This window comes from Lissotriton helveticus, chromosome 1_1 (genome assembly GCF_964261635.1).
Source record: "Lissotriton helveticus chromosome 1_1, aLisHel1.1, whole genome shotgun sequence".
Lineage (NCBI taxonomy): Eukaryota > Metazoa > Chordata > Amphibia > Caudata > Salamandridae > Lissotriton > Lissotriton helveticus.
Window position 1 is genome coordinate 316,468,476 of NC_136057.1, and position 21,883 is coordinate 316,490,358.

Here is a 21,883-nt window from a genome sequence, read left to right on the forward strand (position 1 = left end):
GGAGAGGCAGGTAATACACAAAATGTGAGCGCCAAGTGCGCAATGGCAATGAAAGTTAATTTTAAAATTGTGGGCGAAAGTAAAACAAATACACATTCCATACAATGTATGACAGTTGTTAAAATAAGCACCAGAGTGCAAGCATCAAAGATTATACAAAAGCAGAGTCCCGGCTTTCCGCCTCAGGACTTACTCACTCAGCTGTAAATCGCCGAGTGGGCGAAACGCCGATGTTTTTAAGCTTGTGGGGCGGGAGGGGCAGAGCACTAGACCGCTCGCCGGCTCCTCGCCTCACACAAGATGGCGCCCAAAGTAGTCAAACCCAGCCAGACCTTAGTCGTCTGTGGTGGGGGCTACAGCGCTTCCAGGAGAGGCAGGTAATACACAAAATGTGTGCGCCGAGTGCGCAATTGCAATGAAAGTTAATTTTAAAATTGTGGGCGAAAGTAAAACAAATACACATTCCATACAATGTATGACAGTTGTTAAAATAATGATCAAAAACAGTATGTTACAACGTCACTTTTGTTTACCTGACAGCCTTGAGAAAGTCGTGGGTTACATTCCCAGAACGACGAAACACGTGTTGGCTGTGACGTCTCCAGAAATTAAACAACACCAACGACATCCCTGAATAAAGAGGATCTGAATTATTTATGAATGTATGACTGACGTATGGTGGAAACACATGTATACTGCTTGAACTATAATTCAAAACGTGTGCTAAGGAGTCTTAAGTAAAACCGGAGGGGCCCTGCCATACTCACCAGGCAAACTATGCCAAATCGTGATTGCCTGCTGCATGCTCCACAACCTGGCCTTGCGCAATAACATTGAACTGATCAAGGACCCTGTAGACCAACAGGTTGCTCCGCCTCCCATCCTACCCATGTCCACTGATTGTGGGGAGGAAGAAGGTGTGGACCAGAGGCGTCAGCTCATTGATCTCTACTTTCCTTGAATGTGAGTAACTACCTCTTGTGCTGCTGGACAATGCGTGATGTATGTTTGCTGGTGATGTGTGGATGTGGCATGTGAATGCTGCCTGTTCTGGTATGTTCTGTTCGCAAATGGGTGTGGGAGATGGTGTACATGCAAAGCTCCCTGATGTGTGTCCTGTGATCCACTTAATTGTTGATGAGTGTGGTTTGTGGGATGTTGCAGTACAGTGTGTTGTGATGGGTGTGAATCACTTTCCTGACCTGTGCTTGTTGTTCTCTCATTATCCCTAGGTCACTCCTACAGAGGCATGATTTTCAAGAACATTGATCCCTGCACCTGGTAATGACAACTTATAAGACAAACATGTGATTGAAACATGGAGGTAACACAGCATTGAGTGTTTACGTGGTGTTTATTAACAGGTTGTGGATTGATGTTAGTGCATATTTACAAGTAGGTGTTCGGGGGGAAGTGAGAGTTGAAGGTCATGGCAGATGAAAACACCGTGGGGACACCACATTGTGTGATGTCCACCTAGTCCAACAGACGTGTGCCAATGCTTGGCATTGTGGGGCAAGATAGTTCGCAGGGTGAATGGCAGGCTCAAGGAAGGGTGAAGTCAGTGGCGGCCCCTCTTAGAGCGGGTGGATGGTGCATTGCCACTGCTCTCAGCTGGATCCAGCCTCGGACGGCTCCTCCGTCTTGGAGCCGGAGCGGAGACAGCTGTGGGGGCAGGTTGGTCAGGGGCCACCTCCCTGTCAGTGGCCTCAGGTGATGGTGGCGGTGGTGTTGGTGACCTGTCCCGCTGGGCACTTCGGTGAGGGGGAGGTGGTGTGGCGTGGGATAACCACTCCCTCCAAAGAGCAGTATGCTGGCCCATGAGGTCCACAATTTGGCCAATGCGAGTGTCCATGGACCACATCAGCTGGCAGCTCTCTAGCGAATCTTGGTGGGCCCGATCCGCCTGTGCCTGCGACCGATCATAGGAGGCATGGACTCTGGCGATGGCATCCAGGGTCTCGGTCCCAGGATGGGGTGGGTCTCGTTCCCGACCTCACCTAGCACCTGCACTCCTGGTTGTGAGCTGTGGCCTCACCTGTGTCCTCTCCCGTCCACTCTCCCTGCTAGCCTGAGATGTCGATGGCCCATCATCGGGCGATGGGTCAGACAGGGTGGTACAGGCAGGAGTGGTGGTGGTGGTGGTGGTGGTGGTGGTGGTGGTAGCTACACAGCTCACAATGGCAGGTGTTGGTGTTGTGACACAGGCCAAGGTGGTGGAGGCAGGGATGTCCTGAGAGCCTGATGGCCCTGGGAGTGTGCTTGGGCCAGCATCGTCCTCTGTACCCGAGCTGTCAATGGGATCGTCACCAGAGAGTCCGGGCTGTGAGGTGGCGACTGGTGCTGGCGGTTGCTGCTTTCGCCGGTCAAGTTGCGATCACCTGAGGGACAAGAATTTCAGAATAAATGCTGTGGACATGACAGGTTTTTGGTTGCAACATTACAAATCACTATGGAATCAGGACATGGTTGTTGTTGTCATCATGTTGTGGTTGACAGTACAGGGCAATATAGTGGCGTGGAGGTGGGGAGTCTATTCTTGGATATGTGTGGTCCGGTCCTGCTATTGGATGGTGCCCCTGTGAAGATGTCTATCTACCTGTAAGTTTGAAGGTGGAGATGCACTGGTCAGCAAATGGTGGACGGACTCCACTTTGCTCTGGGATGAGACATGGAGGCCTGTTGGGAGTTGTAGTGCTGGTCTCTCACACCCCCCACGCCCCACCACACTCCCTGTAGACATGGGGGCCTGTTGGGAGTTGTAGTGCTGGACTCTCACACCCCCACCACCCACCACCCTCACTGTTGACATGGGGGCCTGTTGGGAGTTGTAGTGCTGGACTCTCACACCCCCCACCACCCTCCACCCTCACTGTCGACATGGGGGCCTGTTGGGAGTTGTAGTGCTGGACTCTCACCCACCCACCTCCACCCTCCCTGTAGACATGGGGGCATGTTGGGAGTTGTGTGCTGGACTCTTACACCCCCCACCACCTACCACCCTCCCTGTAGACATGGGGGCCTGTTGGGAGTTGTGTGCTGGACTCTCACCCACCCACCCCCACCCTTCCATTAGACATGGGGGTCTGTTGGGAGTTGTAGTGCTAGTCTCTCACCCCCCACCCCCCACCACCCTCCCTGTAGACATGGGGGCCTGTTGGGAGTTGTGTGCTGGACTCTCACCCACCCACCCACCCCCAACCTGCAGACATGGGGGCCTGTTGGGAGTTGTAGTGCTGGACTCTCACACCCCCACCACCCACCACCCTCACTGTCGACATGGGGGCCTGTTGGGAGTTGTAGTGCTGGACTCTCACACCCCCATCACCCACCACCCTCACTGTCGACATGGGGGCCTGTTGGGAGTTGTAGTGCTGGACTCTCACCCACCCACCCCCACCCTCCCTGTAGACTTGGGGGCCTGTTGGGAGTTGTGTGCTGGACTCTCACCCACCCACCCCCACCCTCCCTGTCGACATGGGGGCCTGTTGGGAGTTGTAGTGCTGGACTCTCACCCACCCACCCCCACCCTCCCTTCAGACATGGGGGCCTGTTGGGAGTTGTGTGCTGGACTCTCACACCCCCCACCACCCACCACCCTCACTGTCGACATGGGGGCCTGTTGGGAGTTGTAGTGCTGGACTCTCACCCACCCACCCCCACCCTCCCTGTAGACATGGGGGCCTGTTGGGAGTTGTGTGCTGGACTCTCACACCCCCAACACCCACCACCCTCACTGTCGATATGGGGGCCTGTTGGGAGTTATAGTGCTGGACTCTTACCCACCCACCCCCACCCTCCCTGTAGACATGGGGGCCTGTTGGGAGTTGTAGTGCTGGTCTCTCACCCCCCCACCCCACACCACCCTTCCTGTAGACATGGGGGCCTGTTGGGAGTTGTGTGCTGGACTCTCACACCCCCCCTCACCCCCACCCTCCCTGTAGACATGGGGGCCTGTTGGGAGTTGTGGTGTTGGCTGCTTTGACAACATGCAAGCCTGGGAAGGTAGGAGGCAACATTTGTGGCTGGTCATGGTGGGTGCATTTGAGCCCAGGAATTCACATTTGAGTGACTGTGTGGTCCACATGCATGGATTGGAGCCTGGGAGATGTGTCTTGGCAGTTGTGCAAGGCAGACCATGACAGTGTGATAGTGGTCATTGGTTTGTACTTACCAGCCTCAAGTCCCTCTTCGATTCCTTCCAGGCTCTCAGGGTGCAGTATGCCCAGCACCTTCTCCTCCCATTCTGCAAATGATATGGGCTCCGGGGGAGTGCCACCGCCAGTGTGGTGTGCCCGCAGGTGGTTCTTGGCCCTGATGCCTTTCACCCTTGCCTTGAGGTCGTGCCACTGCCTCTGGATCTCGTGTTTGGTGCGTGGCACGGTCCCTGACGCATTCACTCTGGTCACTATCCTGTCCCACATGTTGTTTTTGGTTGCCAAGGTGGTCTGCTGGACTAGGGTGCCGAACAGATGTGGTTCGACACGGATGATTTCATTCACCATGACCTTCAACTCACTGTCTGTGAACTTGGGGTTTTTCTTGGCTGCGATGGTGTGTGATGTGCAAGGTATTGGTGGGGTGAGGTGGGGTGTGTAGGTGTGTGGTGTGTAGGGGTTTGTGTGGTGTGTGTGTTTGTGTGCAGCTTGTATGTGTGTTTGTGTGTGTCTGCTGTTAGTGGTATTCTGTCTCTTGCTTGCAGCTATGCTGTGATGCAAAGGATTGTGGTAATGGGAGGGATTTATTTTATACTCTGTGTGGTAGTTGTGTCCCAATGGTTGTTGCCAGTCAGGTGTTCTGTGGGTGTGGTGACTTGGGTGCATTTTTCGGTGCTGGGGGGGGGGTCATTGGGGCGTGTAGTTGTTGGGGGGGTGTTTCAGGTGGGTGGGTCTCCTGTTTAGTGTGTTTTTATTTACTTCCGTCAGCCATTTTGTAATCGGTTTGACGGCAGGGATGTTGTTCGTTTGGTCCTTCCGCAGTCATGCTCCGTTTTTCGATGCATTGTTTCCGCTGCGGTCGAGGGAGGTGGTGAGTTCCGTTGGAATGGCGGCGTTATCCTAATCGTGCGGACGGACCCTCCGCAGGTATAGCGGCGGTTGGGCCCGTTTCCGCGGTCATGTTTGTCCGCGGCGGAGGGTGTTTCTTTGGTACCGTCCGCTTACGGCGGTCTTTGGTGTGATCCGTCCGCCGCGGACGGTGTTTGATGTGATCTGTCCGTCGCGGTCGGTGTTTCTTGACATAAATATCCTAATCGCAACCGTGGATTATCCGCGGTGCGGTCGGGAGTGTTTTTGCAGCGACCATGGCGGACGGGACACATTTCCGTCCGCCATCCTAATAGGCCCCTTAGATGGCAAATTCATGATTCTTACACAAAACAATTGTTCATTATTTTCTTTTTCGTCCCCAAAAGCGTTTGTTTTTCTTGAATATTCTAAATACCTTTGACATGTTCACATATGTTGGCATGTTAGTTACTCCTGTTTCCAACAAGATTACCATTAATGAAAGAAGTGCTGGGATATTTTCATTAAATTTGATTTTGTTTGATGCAGAAGGTGTTTTGTAGGCTTTAACACTCAGCATTCGTTTGAATTTTTTGCCTAGCAGCTGTCTGGTAAGAATACCTTGCTCCTCTATCTTTTCTGGACGGCGGTACTGGCTTTTAAACCATTAAATCTCTACTACTCACATCTGCTCATGAAGCATATCTTTGTTCAAGGGCTTGTTGCAATACTTGTTTTTAAACTTGCTATAAAAATGGCTCAACGGGTTATAATCATATACGCTTACATTGAGGAAAATTATATTTTGCCTTGTTATATGTGCCTACGTGTTCCCCATCCTATGTTATATGTGCATGATCGATATGCGTATATCCCCTTCTGATCGATTAAAGACGCAATTATGGTTGTGTCCAACTCTAGTATGCCAGTATCCAGTTCTCGTGAAAGCAACGAGTATTAGGCCTATGTTGCCACGTTTTACAGTATGCACGTTAATTCACCGCATTGTCCCCGTTTCTAGGCCTCAAAGGGCCCGGACACTAGATTCAAGCTCCAGTCTCCTGAACCCACTCTGAGGAGCGATGCAGCCCCCACCTGCATCCCTGACCCTTCACTTACTTCCTGCCTCGCAGCGCGGTACCCGGCCTGGCTCTGCCTGCCTGTCTGCCAAGAATATGTTATGCTTCCAGTTATCAGTCCAGCTTTCCTTCTCTGCATTCCTAAGCTACTGAACCGCATAAACAGTTCAGCTATAGTCTAGTCTTTCTGTCTCCATGTAAGAGAAATACTGTATTAATATTCATAGAATATTCCTAGCACACGCAATACATGTAGAATATATGCATGCACCAGCCTTAGTGTCAAGTAGCCTTTGCCCTGATAACTTTTAGATTCTATCGACATGTACTCCAAACACCAGATACCAGATATGCTATAGGTACATGTCGTCCTGACACCGCAGACTTTAGTCTCCTCTTCTAGTGCAGAAGTCATAGCCCCAGTTCTCCCTAGTAACACGTCATTGCCCGTTTGCGCGCACCACTAGGTTAAAGGTCCCAGCTGCTCTCAGGTAGCCCCCTCCATGTTTCCGCCCACTCATGACATTTCTATGACGTTTCACATCACATGTCTCAGTGCACGCCCTGTACACGCCTTCTGTTTCCGCCTATGTGTTCTTATCTTACGCTTGTCACAAGTTACGCCTACTGTATGTAATGTATTTGAAATGTCTTACTATATATACACTGCACTGTTAATGAAATGGTGCAGCTGCCTTCCTTCCTTCCTATTTTATTTCAGGCTGTCCCGTTCCAGTCCCTTCCCTTTTGCCTGAATAAAGCCTGTTCAACTCGGACACATCGGATCCTGCCTCTTATTTATTGAGCTATCTGTTATTGTTAATATATTCAAAAATAGTACGGGTAATTAATTATTTATTTACCACATAAATGGCGCCCGAACAGGGACTTACCCCTTCCTCACGCGCTGGCGATGCAACGCCGGTCCCCTGACCCTCTGCAGCCGTGACGGAACAATACCGTGCACGTGCAGATATTTCTGCTTCAAGTCTCCCTCAGGCCCACGGAGGAGACGGAGACTGCGGTCCGACATCCAGACGAAGCGGTGTGGAATGCGGTTCGTCCCGACCAGAGCCCAAGCCGAGAGAGCAGGGTCCGAAGTATCTGGAGGCCCACCTGTTTCCGAAGTTTCCGAAGTATGTAGTAGTCCGACGTCGTAGCAGTCCAGTCCAGTCCGAGGCCTTCCAGTTTCTGCTTCCCGGTGAGTACCGTCGCGGGGGAAGTATCTAGACAGGATCATTAGTTTGTTCCTGGTCCGTTGGGTTTGGGTACGCAGATCCAGTCCGAAGTATTCACCTAGGTGGATACGGGTCCTGACGTGTCTCTTTATGGGACCGGTATGTTCTGTACTGTTTTAGCAGTGCATCCAGTAATTCTAGTAAGTTTCGTTCTCGAGAAATTCATGTGTTCTGTTTTCAGTGTATCAGGTATTATTCTGTTCGAACTGTTATCAATGTATTTTTATGTCGTGGTATGAGAGATTTGTTTGCTATTCTATTACTGTGATTATTGTGTATTGTGTTCCAAGTGTATTACCGAAATGCCTCTGTTCCCGAAATTACGTCAGTTAAAGACCAGAAAAGGGTTACTCGAAGAAGCAGTTCCTGTCCCTCCTAGGGACAGTCCAGGACATTTTATGTATCACAAGCATGGCCTAGATGCCATAATATATCTAGACTTATGGGTGGACTATACTAAGGAACTAGAAGAGAAATATAGATGGCCCGTATCAGGTACATGGGATGCCGAGTGCATCATGCGAGTAGAAGAAGCATTATGGAAAAAGAAAGCCAGACAATCCCAGAAAGATGCCATCGAGTTATGGCGCAAAGAATCTCATAAAAGAACCGAAAAAGAATTCAGAAAAACAGAATTAAGTAGGGAATCCTCAGAAAAAGCCCAAGAAAGGGAATTAATAGAAGAAGGTGAACGAGTTAGAGCAGAACAGTCAGACCGACAGAGAAATGCCCTTATTAAAGGTATGTATCCTCTTCTTGCCGAGGGCTTGCCGAAGGCAACCCCGGAAGTACCCGGTAATTTACCGCCGCCAATGGTCCCGATTAAGCTACGTCATAAACCGACCGCAGCTGAAATTTTTATTTCGTCCTATTTGGACGACACAGTCCCAGCATATGCAAATCATGTTCTGCCTGTTCCGCCTGCTCCCGTTAATAATGTAATTTCTGTCCCGCCAACTACTGTTCCCGGGGGTCAAGTTCATGTTCCAGCACCCCCGGACCAGCCCACAGTAAATGTACCCGTTATGCCAGTCACTCTACCAGCCCGTACAGTATTCACCGACGATTCTAGTTTAGGAGCCGCGGGGGGAAGTGCTCCTCGCACCCCGCCTCAACCGAAACGTCTGACGCTGCACGACGTAGCGTTACAGCGTACGCCAAAAGTGGCGACATACACAGATCTCAAGCGACTTCTTACTGATTGTATATATGATCCAGTTCCAGGCGAAGATCACATGATCTTATATTCAGTACGTTTAAGACGGGTGGCCAGCTTTTTGATCACCCTGCCCGATATGAAGGAACATCTGAACAGAATATATCGTTTCATCCGTACAGGAGAGAATCCAGGAAGTATTCACGAAGCCATGGTTCAAAGAAAAGTCGAGACTCAGCTCATGATTTTAAAGTTCCTGATTAACTGTTTAATAAGAGAGCAAGATTATCCAGATAAAGACCAAGACGAGATGAAAGTCCTAACCAGGTGGAGTGACAATATAGCCGAGGGAAAACACAAGACACAAGGTTGTATAGAGAGTATGTATAAGAAAATTCGTAAGGAAATAATACGTATACACAAGGAACGAGAAGCAAAAAGAGCAACCGAGAAAGAGAGTGACTCTTCTAGTGAAGAGGTAGACAGCGAGAATCCCTCCAGAATAGCGTATGTAGGTAGAACTAGACTTTCCGACCGATATTCACGCCTAGATTACAAGAAAGTTTTTTCTCCTCCAGTACCAGAACAGTGTTCTCTTGAGCAAGTATTCCAGGCCACCGATCAAATTCTGAAATCACGAATAGGTTATAGCGAGCTTAGTACAATGCATGAACAAGAACTCGCCCGATCAGCAGTCCGATGGACTAGTGATTCTACCACGTTTCCAGATGAAATAGTGGCACAAACGTTTCTGAAACTGCCCCCAGCCGAGCAACGTCTGGTGGGTACATATATGATCCAGCACCTCATTACACTGTATGAGGAACAGCATTCTGATCCAGGTCCTCTACATGATGTATTGAACGAGTTACTCCAATACAGATGGATAGGTCTAGGTACCGATTTAATTAGTGTCATTCTAGAACAGCGCCACAAATACCGAACATTTCTGAATCCACATTTTGTTCACGCCTCACCCCCAGAAAGAAAATCATTCTACATAGACAGACAGAATCCGTTACGGGAAGTGCATCCAGTTAAGGGAGAAGATGGTAGTCTAGAACGAGTATTTGTTTACACCCCTATCACGAAAATAGAACTCTTAGAAATGAAAAAGTTAATTCCTTGTCATGATAAAGATCCAGCAGGGTTTCACCGTGAATTGAAGGACATGCTCCGTATGGGAGAATACACGTATCCTGATATCATTAAAATGTTAAAGGTCCTGTTGCCTGCGGGCATATATGAAAAACTCAAAGAAAAAGAATGGGAGGTGGGAGAGAAAAAGATAGATTGGACAGCATTAGAAGCTGAAGATAATACACGAGTACCAGGTACCGGTCTTGGGGATAAAGCTAAAGCTTTGCCCGAATTGTTAATACAAGTTTTGCCAAGATTACTAGCCACGAAAAAGGAAGATTGGGATGCCATCTCAGCCTGTAAACAGAAACAAGACGAAGATACTAGTGATTTTTATTCTAGATTTGAGAAATGTTTCATTATTAATAGTGGTCTGAAAACAAGTAGTGAATCGTACCCTCATCTTTTTGTTACCAAACTAGTCGAGAATTCAAGTCCACAAGTTAAAAATCGAGTACTGAAAGTCGAAAGTACATGGCAAGCTAATACTCCGTCACAGATGCTCCAGATGCTCCAGTATCACCAGAACAGAATCAGGGAAGAGCAGGAACACGAAAAGAGACGTATGAAAGACACGAAAATGAAAGTACTAGTTGCACAATCTGTTCCACAAGACAGTCAGAAGAGGGGTCCGAATCAAGCCAGCCATCCTGCAGCTCCCGTTAAAGGGACATGCAATTACTGTAAACAGCCAGGTCATTTTATAAACGAATGTGCAGTTCTGAAACACAACATAGCTACTGGTAAGACTAAAGAGAGACCACGTCCGTTTAGACAAGAACAAGTTTCACAGAATTCCCAGCCACCACAGAATGCACAACAGACAGTTACAGCACCGCAGCCTATAGCTGCAACACAACACGTTACACAGCAGATGTACCAGTATGCACAGTCAGAGAATCCAGATTATCAGCCATATTCATGAAACAGCCTAGAGAGGGAGGTAGGCTTGCCTCTCATCGAGATTCCTGTAGATCAAGAGGGTCCCTATGTACACAGTCAAGTATTAGGGAAAGACAGAAAGTTTCTGATTGATACAGGGGCAAGTAGGACTACCATCAGTCATGACGAGGTTCCAGGGGCTCCGCTCTCAGGCTCTAGAAATGTTTCCCTTGGATTTTCAGGAAAGCCTATTGTTAATGAAATATCGAAACCAGTTACTCTAGAAGTTGGTCCATTGTCCCGAACTACAGACTTGTTACTCACGAAGTCCTGTCCAGAAAATTTATTAGGCATTAAAACTCTGAAAGAATTAGGAGCAGTCATATGCTGCTCCCCAGAAGGGGTCCGTTTGTTTCTGCGTGATTTTAAAGGTCATTATGTATTACGTGATTTTGATCCAAGATTATTGAATGTACCGCAGCATTTATGGGCGCAAGGTCCAACTGATGTAGGTTGTATGCATATCACACCCCATCGTGTTACCCTGAAGCAAGGTGTTGTATTACCACGAATCCGACAGTACAAATTGCCACCTGAGGCTGTAGCAGCCTTATCCAAAATTATTGACGAACTCATTGCTCAAGGAGTGGTTGTAGAAACTGACTCCAATGTATGTAATTCTCCTATCATTCCAGTCCTGAAACGTACTGATCCAAATGCACCTCCAGTTTATCGATTAGTGATTGACCTTCGAGAACTTAATAAATGTATCATACCCCAATACCCAGTGGTCCCTGATATTTCCTCACTCTTGACAGCCATTGATTCTGAAGCCACGTTCTTTACAGTTATCGATCTCAAGAACGCATTCTTTAGTGTCCCTATTCATCCAGACAGCCAGTTCCTTTTCGGTTTCTGTTTAAATGGAAGGAGCTATAAATTCACACGAGCTCCTCAAGGATTTACAGAAAGTCCTAGTATTTACAGTCAAGCACTGAAAAGACAACTAGACAATATTCACATGCCAATTGACACTGCCCTGCTCCAGTATGTCGATGATCTACTGATCACAGCCCGTTCTGAACGTGACTGCGAACGTGCGTCACTTACAGTCCTGTATTTTCTGGCCGAGATGGGGCACAAGGTGTCCCCTTCCAAGTTGCGATTCTGTGTCCAGCAAGTGGTCTACCTTGGACACTTACTGTCCAAGAGGGGTAGGCAGTTGACACCAGACCGTATCCAGTTAATAGCACGTCTTCCACAGCCCAAGACTCAGAAGGAGGTACGAGCTTTTATCGGCCTCACTTCTTACTGCAGACAATGGATTCCTCAGTACGCATTTCTAGCCAAGCCACTGATACAGTTAACGACACAGGAGGCAGCCGTATCGACTGTCCTCCCTTGGACCCTTGGACCCAGGAACATACACTTGTTTTCAATGAGTTAAAGAAAGCTTTATGTAAAGCACCTGTTCTAGCAACACCGAACTATAGTAAGCCCTTTACACTTTTTGTTACTGAACGTGATGGTACTGCATTATCTGTTCTCACACAAGATCAAGCAGGACAATACAAGCCCTGTGCTTATTTCTCTAGCACATTAGATCCGGTGGCCCAGGCGCTGCCTGCGTGCCTCAAGTCAGTTGCAGCTACAGCTCTAGCTATCAGACAAAGTGATTCCATAGTGTTAGGACACTCCCTGACAGTACAAGTTCCACACTCCGTAGAGGTTCTTTTAAACCGAACACAGACTCAGCACTTGACAATTGCACGTTTAACAGGTTATGAACTGACACTGTTCCAGCCACACATAGAAATCAAACGCTGCAACATTTTAAATCCAGCTACACTGTTACCGTCAGTTACTTCAAATCCTGCCACACATGACTGTGTGGAAGTTGTTAACACCATGACAAAGCCAAGACAAGACTTGACAGACATTGCATTACCTAATCCCGACCTGACACTTTATGTGGATGGTTCATGTATGAGAACAAGTACAGGAGAACTAGTAGCCGCGTATGCAGTGACTACTGAAACCGAAGTTATAGAAACACATCGTATTGACACCCTGTCTGCTCAAGCAGCAGAGCTTGTCGCTCTGACCCAAGCCTGCATACGAGCGAAGAACTTGAAAGTAAACATATACACAGATTCACGTTATGCATTCGGAGTCGTACACGACTTTGGAGTGCTCTGGCAAGAAAGAGGTTTTATGACTTCTCATGGAACCAAGATTCAACATGGCCCCCTCATTCAAGCTCTGTTAGATGCAATACATTTACCGACAGCTATCGCTATCATGAAGTGCAAGGCACATACGAAAGTCACCGACATCATTTCCCAAGGTAACGATCTAGCAGATCGAACAGCCAAGCTTACAGCTCAGACTCCAGACATTCCAGTTAACCCGACACAAACAGACATGCCAGATCAGACTACTTGTATAACAGTTAAGGACCCAACACAAGATGTAATAGATATACAGTCACATGCCACTCCAGAAGAAATCAAGAAATGGTCTGAACAAGGAGGGGTCCAGACAGATCAAGGATGGTTGACGAAGGGAAAAGCCACATGGTTTCTCCCCGACTCTATGGTTCAAGTCATTATTAACACCGCACATAGTCCAGCACACTTAGGAGAAAAAGCCATGTTAGACAGTATCCAGAACATCTGGTTTAACAAGCATTTACGAGCAGCAGCCAAGCAGAAAGTGCGTACCTGCATGATATGTTGTCAGTTCAATCCAGGTAAAGGTGTCCCGGTGGAACAAGGTGGATTCCATCCTCCTGACCACCCTTTTGAAGTCCTCCAGATGGATTATATTCAGATGGAGCGATGTCGAGGTTTCAAGTATGTCCTCGTAGTCGTATGCGCTTTGTCCAGGTGGACAGAAGCATATCCAGTTCCAGATTACACAGCCGCGACCACTGCCAGGCAGTTGGTTCGTGAGTTCTTTCCCCGCTATGGATTACCTAGGGTCGTGTATTCAGATAACGGCCAGCCATTCTCATCCGAGCTCATGAAACAAGTTTCCCTTCCGTTAGGGTACCAGTGGAAGTTCCATTGTGTACGCCATCCTGAAGCAGCCGGTCTCGTAGAGAGACATAACCAGACTCTGAAAATCCGCATTGCTAAAGTGTGTGCAGAGAAAGGTGTAGATTGGATAGTAGCACTGCCAGTCGCCCTTTTCTATATGAGAATGGTCGCTCACTCCCGTTCAGGTCTGTCCCCGTATGAGATAGTGTTTGGACGTCCCCCCAATATGTGGGGTACACCTAGACCCCGTATCATTACCGATGTTGACAGTAATATGCTGACAGATTACCTGGCTTCCTTGATGTCTGCACTACAATCTTGTCGTTCACAGGTTGCCGCTGCATTTCCAGACAACACCGACGTGAAACCACACGAGATCGTTCCGGGGGATCTCGTGCTGATCCGCAATTTTGATCGTTCAAGTCCGCTGGAGCCCCGCTGGAAGGAGCCCCGCCTCGTTCTCCTCACCACCCGGACAGCAGTGAAGATTGAAAACCGAAAAGGGTGGCTACACGCCAGCCACGTCAAGAAATTCCATGGACTCAAAGCTAAATCTTTTCTCAAGGACTGCCCCGTTCTCAAGGACTGCCCAGAAACTGAATCTAAAATTCCCCTGTTAGAGAAAACTCCGCAGCAGGAGTACAAATCCAAGTTGAGGTCTAGTAAGTCAGCCAGTTTAATTGTCTAAGTCCCTCTCGGGTGAAACGGTTAGACAGGTTCCTGACATGTATGAGATAGACCCACACAGTGAGAGAGTTAGTCAAAACTCTAAGAGATGTATCGTTACTCTATTCTTTTTATTGTTCCTGAGTCTTATGGTTACATGCATAAGTTATGCATTACATTTATGTTTTCCTATTTCACATGTACATATGTTTTCTAATGTTACAGTAGAGCACACATTTAGTGACCTGCCTCCTCACGAGTTATCCTATCGTCTTGCTATGCGTAATAATACCTTTATCCGAATGCTGCACTATTCACACCAGACCAGCAATGCCACTAATTGTTGGGTGTGTGGTCGACTCCCCCCTTTCCAGACACCGAAGGGAGTTCTGCCACTCTTTCCTTATCCTTTTTCACATAATGGTTCGTGTGGAGCATGGTCCACGTTAACGTCATCCCTAACTGATATGTCCCTTCTGAATCGAACATGTTTCCCAGACAAGGAAGGTCTTTCCCATAGAACAGGGTTAGATCTAGAAAATGAAGTATATGATCTAGGTAATTATTCCTCGAATTTCATGGTTCTGAATGTTCAGTCCGAGACTACTCCAGATTTGCCTGCTATTTCAGTTCTACCAGTTAAAGGCGAATTATGTGTCAGAAAGAATGGTTCCGCACATGTAGGTCATAGTGATTGTACTACTGTAGTCGAGTATAGTGACAGTGGGAAATCTATTTTCAAAGCCTCACGTCATTCTTATTTTGTTTGTGGTCAGACCGCATATGTTCGTCTGCCCCTAGATTGGGATGGAACATGTTACATTGCCTTCCTACTGCCACCAGTTTTCCTAGCCCCATCTGATTATCACCGAAACACACATCTAGTACACGTTAGACATAGAAGGGAGACTGAGTCCCCAATTGTCGATCAAACTGAAACTACTCTAGAACAGTATCAAGACTTCAATAAAGGTTTCTTTTTCTTTATAGGTCCTGTCCAGAATAGTAAGTTAATACGTAGGCTAACCAGAACCCTTGAAGCAGTAGTGAATGAGACTACTTCCGCTCTAGGTAATTTAACCGAAGAGCAATCTGCCATTAGATTTGTCGTGCTCCAAAATCGTCTCGTTCTTGACGTCATACTGGCCGATAGAGGAGGAGCTTGTAGAGTCATCGGATCTAGTTGCTGCATTTTCATTCCTAATAACGCGCCGTCTGTTTATTCAGCTATAACGAGACTTCATAAAATTGCCCATCAGTTAAACCAGAATCCAGGCACCTGGACATGGTCTGGTTGGCTCTGGAGTATCATATCTGCCTGGGGATGGAAAGTATTGTCATTCCTAGGTATAGCAGTAATGATCATATTCAGTTGCTGCCTCTGTTTACAATGTGGCCCTGCGATTTGCGGCTTGTGTGCTACCTCTTGTATTCCTAGTCCTAAGTCCCGTTCCAAGACAATTCGAGACGAGCAAATGATGCTATATGAACAGATAGATGGTATCATGAATATTGATGTTTCCTGATGGAAACGTAGGTCACAAGGAGGGAATGAGGAAAATTATATTTTGCCTTGTTATATGTGCCTACGTGTTCCCCATCCTATGTTATATGTGCATGATCGATATGCGTATATCCCCTTCTGATCGATTAAAGACGCAATTATGGTTGTGTCCAACTCTAGTATGCCAGTATCCAGTTCTCGTGAAAGCAACGAGTATTAGGCCTATGTTGCCACGTTTTACAGTATGCACGTTAATTCACCGCATTGTCCCCGTTTCTAGGCCTCAAAGGGCCCGGACACTAGATTCAAGCTCCAGTCTCCTGAACCCACTCTGAGGAGCGATGCAGCCCCCACCTGCATCCCTGACCCTTCACTTACTTCCTGCCTCGCAGCGCGGTACCCGGCCTGGCTCTGCCTGCCTGTCTGCCAAGAATATGTTATGCTTCCAGTTATCAGTCCAGCTTTCCTTCTCTGCATTCCTAAGCTACTGAACCGCATAAACAGTTCAGCTATAGTCTAGTCTTTCTGTCTCCATGTAAGAGAAATACTGTATTAATATTCATAGAATATTCCTAGCACACGCAATACATGTAGAATATATGCATGCACCAGCCTTAGTGTCAAGTAGCCTTTGCCCTGATAACTTTTAGATTCTATCGACATGTACTCCAAACACCAGATACCAGATATGCTATAGGTACATGTCGTCCTGACACCGCAGACTTTAGTCTCCTCTTCTAGTGCAGAAGTCATAGCCCCAGTTCTCCCTAATAACACGTCATTGCCCGTTTGCGCGCACCACTAGGTTAAAGGTCCCAGCTGCTCTCAGGTAGCCCCCTCCATGTTTCCGCCCACTCATGACATTTCTATGACGTTTCACATCACATGTCTCAGTGCACGCCCTGTACACGCCTTCTGTTTCCGCCCATGTGTTCTTATCTTACGCTTGTCACAAGTTACGCCTACTGTATGTAATGTATTTGAAATGTCTTACTATATATACACTGCACTGTTAATGAAATGGTGCAGCTGCCTTCCTTCCTTCCTATTTTATTTCAGGCTGTCCCGTTCCAGTCCCTTCCCTTTTGCCTGAATAAAGCCTGTTCAACTCGGACACATCGGATCCTGCCTCTTATTTATTGAGCTATCTGTTATTGTTAATATATTCAAAAATAGTACCGGTAATTAATTATTTATTTACCACAACATATGGGCCGTCTCCAATGTTTTATTCTTGACCCAGTCCAGTGAAAGACCGAAGGATGCTTGGCTGTCACCGGTTTGTGTTCTTTGTCATTTGTGTAGTCCAGTTGTCGTCCCTTAGGAAGCACGGGAGATTAATGCACAAAATACTATGCTTAAGCTTCTGAAATCTCAAAGCAAGTCTATCAAAGCTATAGAGCTGATTTCTCTGAATTGTTTTATGTTTGTCGCAGCTCAATTTCATGTCTGTTGTCCCAGATTACTTCATGCATGTCATTAAGGCTTTGAATTAATAGTCCTTTCTTGGCAATGATAACACTTGAGTTGATGGCTGTTAGTGGGATTTAGCAATCTTGATTTACTAGGGAGTAGTTAAATAGAGATGTGGTTCGGTGCTAACACCTTTAATGAATATCTTGTGGTGTCTGGCTTTTACTTATACTTAATGCCTTAAATCTGAGATTTTTAGTGTGCTATGACACGGTCAACGCTTGCTGAATCATAGCTCTTTTTTTTCTTTTTTAGTGTGTGCACATGTGCTGTCTATTCAGGGCATGTTGTTAACAATCTGTGGGCTTCATCCCAATATGTACATTTACAGTTTGTTCCCTGCAATGTCACTCTTATATCCTTAGTTCCCGTTAGTCCATGGCATGCATTCATCATGCCTCTTCTCATGTTTAGCCCTTCCTCATTGCATGGACCAAGTACTTGTGTCCATCCATTGCTCCTGTTTTAGGAGCTACTTCTTGCTAAATCTTGGAGCACATCACATGAGTGCTCATGTTCTCTCTTGCTCCTTCTTCTCCCTCCCACCGAAGACATGTTAGTGTCTTTTTTTAATGGCTGCAGTTTCTTAAAATGTATTTAAGGGCATCTCTGCAGACAAGCTGATGCACGTTTGATATAAACATGCTGCAGAGGAAGAGCAAAAGAAACATCACTGGCTTGCTGAGTAAAAACAGAAGACTCAGACAGCTGACTTTAATCACCATGCCCCTCTACCCCCAGCAGAGCCCCTTTATACTTCAAAGCAGTGTTAAATCCATCTTTCTGAAGCAGGAGTCATCTCAAGACTCAAGCGCTCTTGCGAGGGACGCAAAAACAACTGCTGGGTGCCATTCACACTGTCCACATAAATACACTCCACACCATGCCACATAATTCCACTCAACACATTTTCACTCAATCCCATACAGTTTCATGCCACACAATTCAACTCCAAACAATTCCATTCCACACCACATAATTTCACATTAAACCACACAATTCCACTAAACACCACATACATCCAATAACTTTGGGGTATATTCACAAAAAAGTGTGATAACTACCGCAAGAGTAGCGTAACACAACTTTCAACAGCGCAGCCCATCATGGGAAAATAACCCTGTGTCAACGTGGAATACACAATACGGCGGTAGCATGCAATAGTTTTCCGAAACCGCGGACAAAGTCGGCAAAACTACCACCTCGATGAAGACAAAAACACAAACCACAACACCAAAAAACTTGTGATGGACCCAGGCGCGATGAGGAAACCAGCGAAAAGCAGTGCCAGGCCGGCAACACACACCTGGCAGGCGGAAAAAATCACCATAAAAGTAGAAAAACACCCAAAGACAAACTGACCAACACCCAAGCACCATGGAGGCAGCTGGATCAGGTGCAGAGGACGAGTACAAGCCCACAAGCACACCGGACGACCAGCCTGGGACCTCAGGGACAGAGAAGGGCAAGGACATGAAGAAGAGGAAGACGACTGTCAGTCCGCAGGCGAACAGGATCATAGTCACTGAGGTGATGGAACACCATCAAGAACTGTTTGTCACCTCCAACGTGTCATTGGGCACAAAAACCGGAATATGGCGGGACATCGTGGACAAGGTAAATGCCATCGGGGAGCACAAGAGGACAATGGACTAGGTCAAGAGGCGATGGCATGACATCAAGTGGCGGACCAAGGAGATACTCTCTGCCAACCAGAAGGCAGCAACGCAGACTGGAGGTGGGAGCCCAGCGCCTCAGCTTGAGCTGGATGACATGGAGGAGCTGGTGTCGACAGTCATCAGTGTGGAGACTGTGGCCGGAGTTGGGGGATCGGACACTGCTCAACAGGACACAACACATCCGCAACAGGGTGAGTGACCACCAGGTACTGGGGGGATGGGTGGGGATGGGCACAATGGCACACATGCACGATAAAGCAGAGCACAGTGCACACCCACCATGACTCTGTGTCCTCGCCCAGATCCACAGACTATCACAATGTACAATGCCATGCTGTCTGAATGTCAACATGTACCATGCGGCTACACACAGGTAGACAAATCGTAATACACCATCTCCCCTTCACATCGCAGGGGCACCGTCAACACCTCCTGAAGAGCAGTCCCAGTCACTCTTCACTGATGATGAGGAGGACAACACCAGCATTGACACCCAAGCCATCCAAGACATCATGGACCTCATCCGCAACTCACCTCCAGGATCAGGGCAGCCCAGCTGCATTGAGGAGACCCCACCCCCTACCCAAAGCACCCAGCAGGGGGCACCCACAGCCACGCCACCCCCGCAAGACTGTAAAAACCTGTGTTTGGTCGGGGACAATCGAGATTTGCCCGGCGGTCTTGCCTCTGTGACCCACGAATTATTAATCAATGAAGAGGCAGGCGCTGGAGACTGGAAAGCAGGAAACAAGGTTTTATTCTCTCCGGAGGAGAACACAGCAAAACAGACAGCAGGTATCGTTCTGAGGTGCTCTAACTTATTTCTGGGGCCTGGCCCTTATATTCAGTCTTTAGCAATTTTATTACAGTTTACATACTCATGACAATGCTTTGATGTACGGAAAAGACATTCCCGGAATCCCCCTTTGGGCCCGTTCCCACACATTTTTACAGTAGAAGTCCCCCCCCTGGTCACAGCAGGTGATGACTATCGCGCAGCTGGATATTCCGCCAATTCATGGAATGCGGGGTTCGATCGGATCTCATGGGGTGGGGGCTTTGATCAACTCGGGGGTCCTTTGATGAGGGAAGCTTTCTATTGCACGGGGAGGGGCAAGGGATAGTATCGGCAGAGCTGGGTGTCGGCCTGGGAACGAAGAAGACAAACGGGCACACGGGGAAAAAGGGTTTGCATCAAAGGGCCGGGGACCAGGAAAGGGAAGAAGGGAGGTGTTGCGCTGGGAACAGGATGGGGGTCTGAGGCAGAGCAGCGCTGAAGAGGGGTTTATGATTCAAGGCAGGTGCAAGCAGGGGGTTTGTCAGCGTGCAGGCTTGGTGAGGGCGAAGGGCCATGTCGGGGGCCAGTGGCATCTTGTTCTGATCAGGGCATTAAAAATGGCGGGTGCGCACGAAAAGTGCGGCATCAGAGGAAGAGGCAAGATGGCGCAGATAATGTTCACCAAACCGTGCTAATTTTCCACAAGACTCCCAGGAACTACACATGGCCTTCCAACGCCATGTGCTGGTGAGCCAGAAGGAGACAGCAGAGCAGGTCCTGTTGGGCTTCAGCAACACGGCAACCAAACTTGACGCCATCCTTGGGTGTGTAGCCCAGCTCCATGGCATCCAACGAACCCTGAGTGACATCGCTGGAGTCATGACGTTGAGAGAAGAACACCTGTCCACTCAGAGTGGCTCCAGCGATACCAGGCGTGAGCTGCCACACATGCGGAGGCTCATGGAGGACATGGTACGGATGGATGCAGAAAGGATGGCAGCCGCAGCTGCACATTAGTGGAATATGGCTGGGATCTACCATGTCCTGCAGATCTTCATCATGGCATTGCTGCCACAAGGCGTGGCGATGTTGAATGCTGCTGCCCCCACACCATCCAAATCTCCGCCCCCTGGTGTGACCATGCCTCCCTGGGCGGCAGGCCTAACCACTCCGGCACCTGAGATGTCTGTGCCACACAGTGTGGCAGATACACCACCTCCCGCACCTGAGGTGTCAGTGCCACACAGTGCGAGAGAGAGACCACCTCCGGCACCTAAGGTGTCTGTGCCACACAGTGCTGCATCCAGTACAGCAACACCCCCAGGTGTGGCAGGGCACATATCTGGGGATGAGGACATGAATGGGCTTGTGATCAGAAGGGCTCAGTAGCATTCATTTCCTACACATGGCCTCATTACCTTCCACTAACCCCCGATTCACTCAGATGCACTCACCTTGGACAGCGACATGGACCGCCACATCCTGTTTGATGACCAATGACACGGCGACCAGACTGCGGACTGCTCTTCTCCTCTACTGCAGTACTTGTCTTCCAGGGCTGGACTCTGGCTGGTCCTCCACAGGCCCATATAGTGTGGTGTATTCGGCAGTGCCCTGTACCACTCCAGGTGCGGAAAAGCACTGGATGTGCAATAAACATCCAGTGACGCACTGCTGTTTCATGTCGTTCATCATTCATATATGTATGTGTGGATGAATGTAGGGACAGTGATTTACCTTGCGTCAATGATGCTCATCCTGTGGGATGCCAGTCAGAGGGTGCTACATATCAAATTGTGTCACGGGTCCAATGGACACCACAACAGGGACACAAGCACCAGCCAATTTTTTGTCCGGACATGGACTGAACCAGGCCCAGTGCCAATGAGTCACTTTTGTAAACCCTGCCCTGTTTCGGCGTATGGCAGGCCAGACCACTCTGCTCAAGCTCCTGGGGGGGGCCTCATTGCTACGCATTGCAGGCATACTCCGTGGTGGTGTGCAGGTCACTGGTCTAGTTGTCAGCATGTCACAGACACTATCTGAGGACAGGTTTGCACGCACACCACACCCACCTGGCACAGGCGTCACAAACCATGTGACCCCGCAGATATAAGGGGCCGACGACGTCACATACCCCTCTGCCGGTGGTGACTGGATGACGTACCCGAGGCCAGCACGGGCCTAGCGCCACATGGTGATGACTGTTTTTGAACAGGGCTGGTTGCAGACGCTGCGTTG

The 21,883-nt window shown here is 48.3% G+C and overlaps 1 long non-coding RNA gene across 1 annotated transcript in view; it reads right to left on the reverse strand.

Moving 5' to 3' along the window:
* LOC144769469 (uncharacterized) overlaps positions 1–21,883 on the reverse strand; it is a 361,360-nt gene that overhangs the window by 328,406 nt on the left and 11,071 nt on the right. Inside the window, exon 2 of the long non-coding RNA XR_013598703.1 lies at positions 534–630. This is a non-coding gene — a long non-coding RNA (uncharacterized LOC144769469). The remainder of the gene's footprint in view (positions 1–533; positions 631–21,883) is intronic.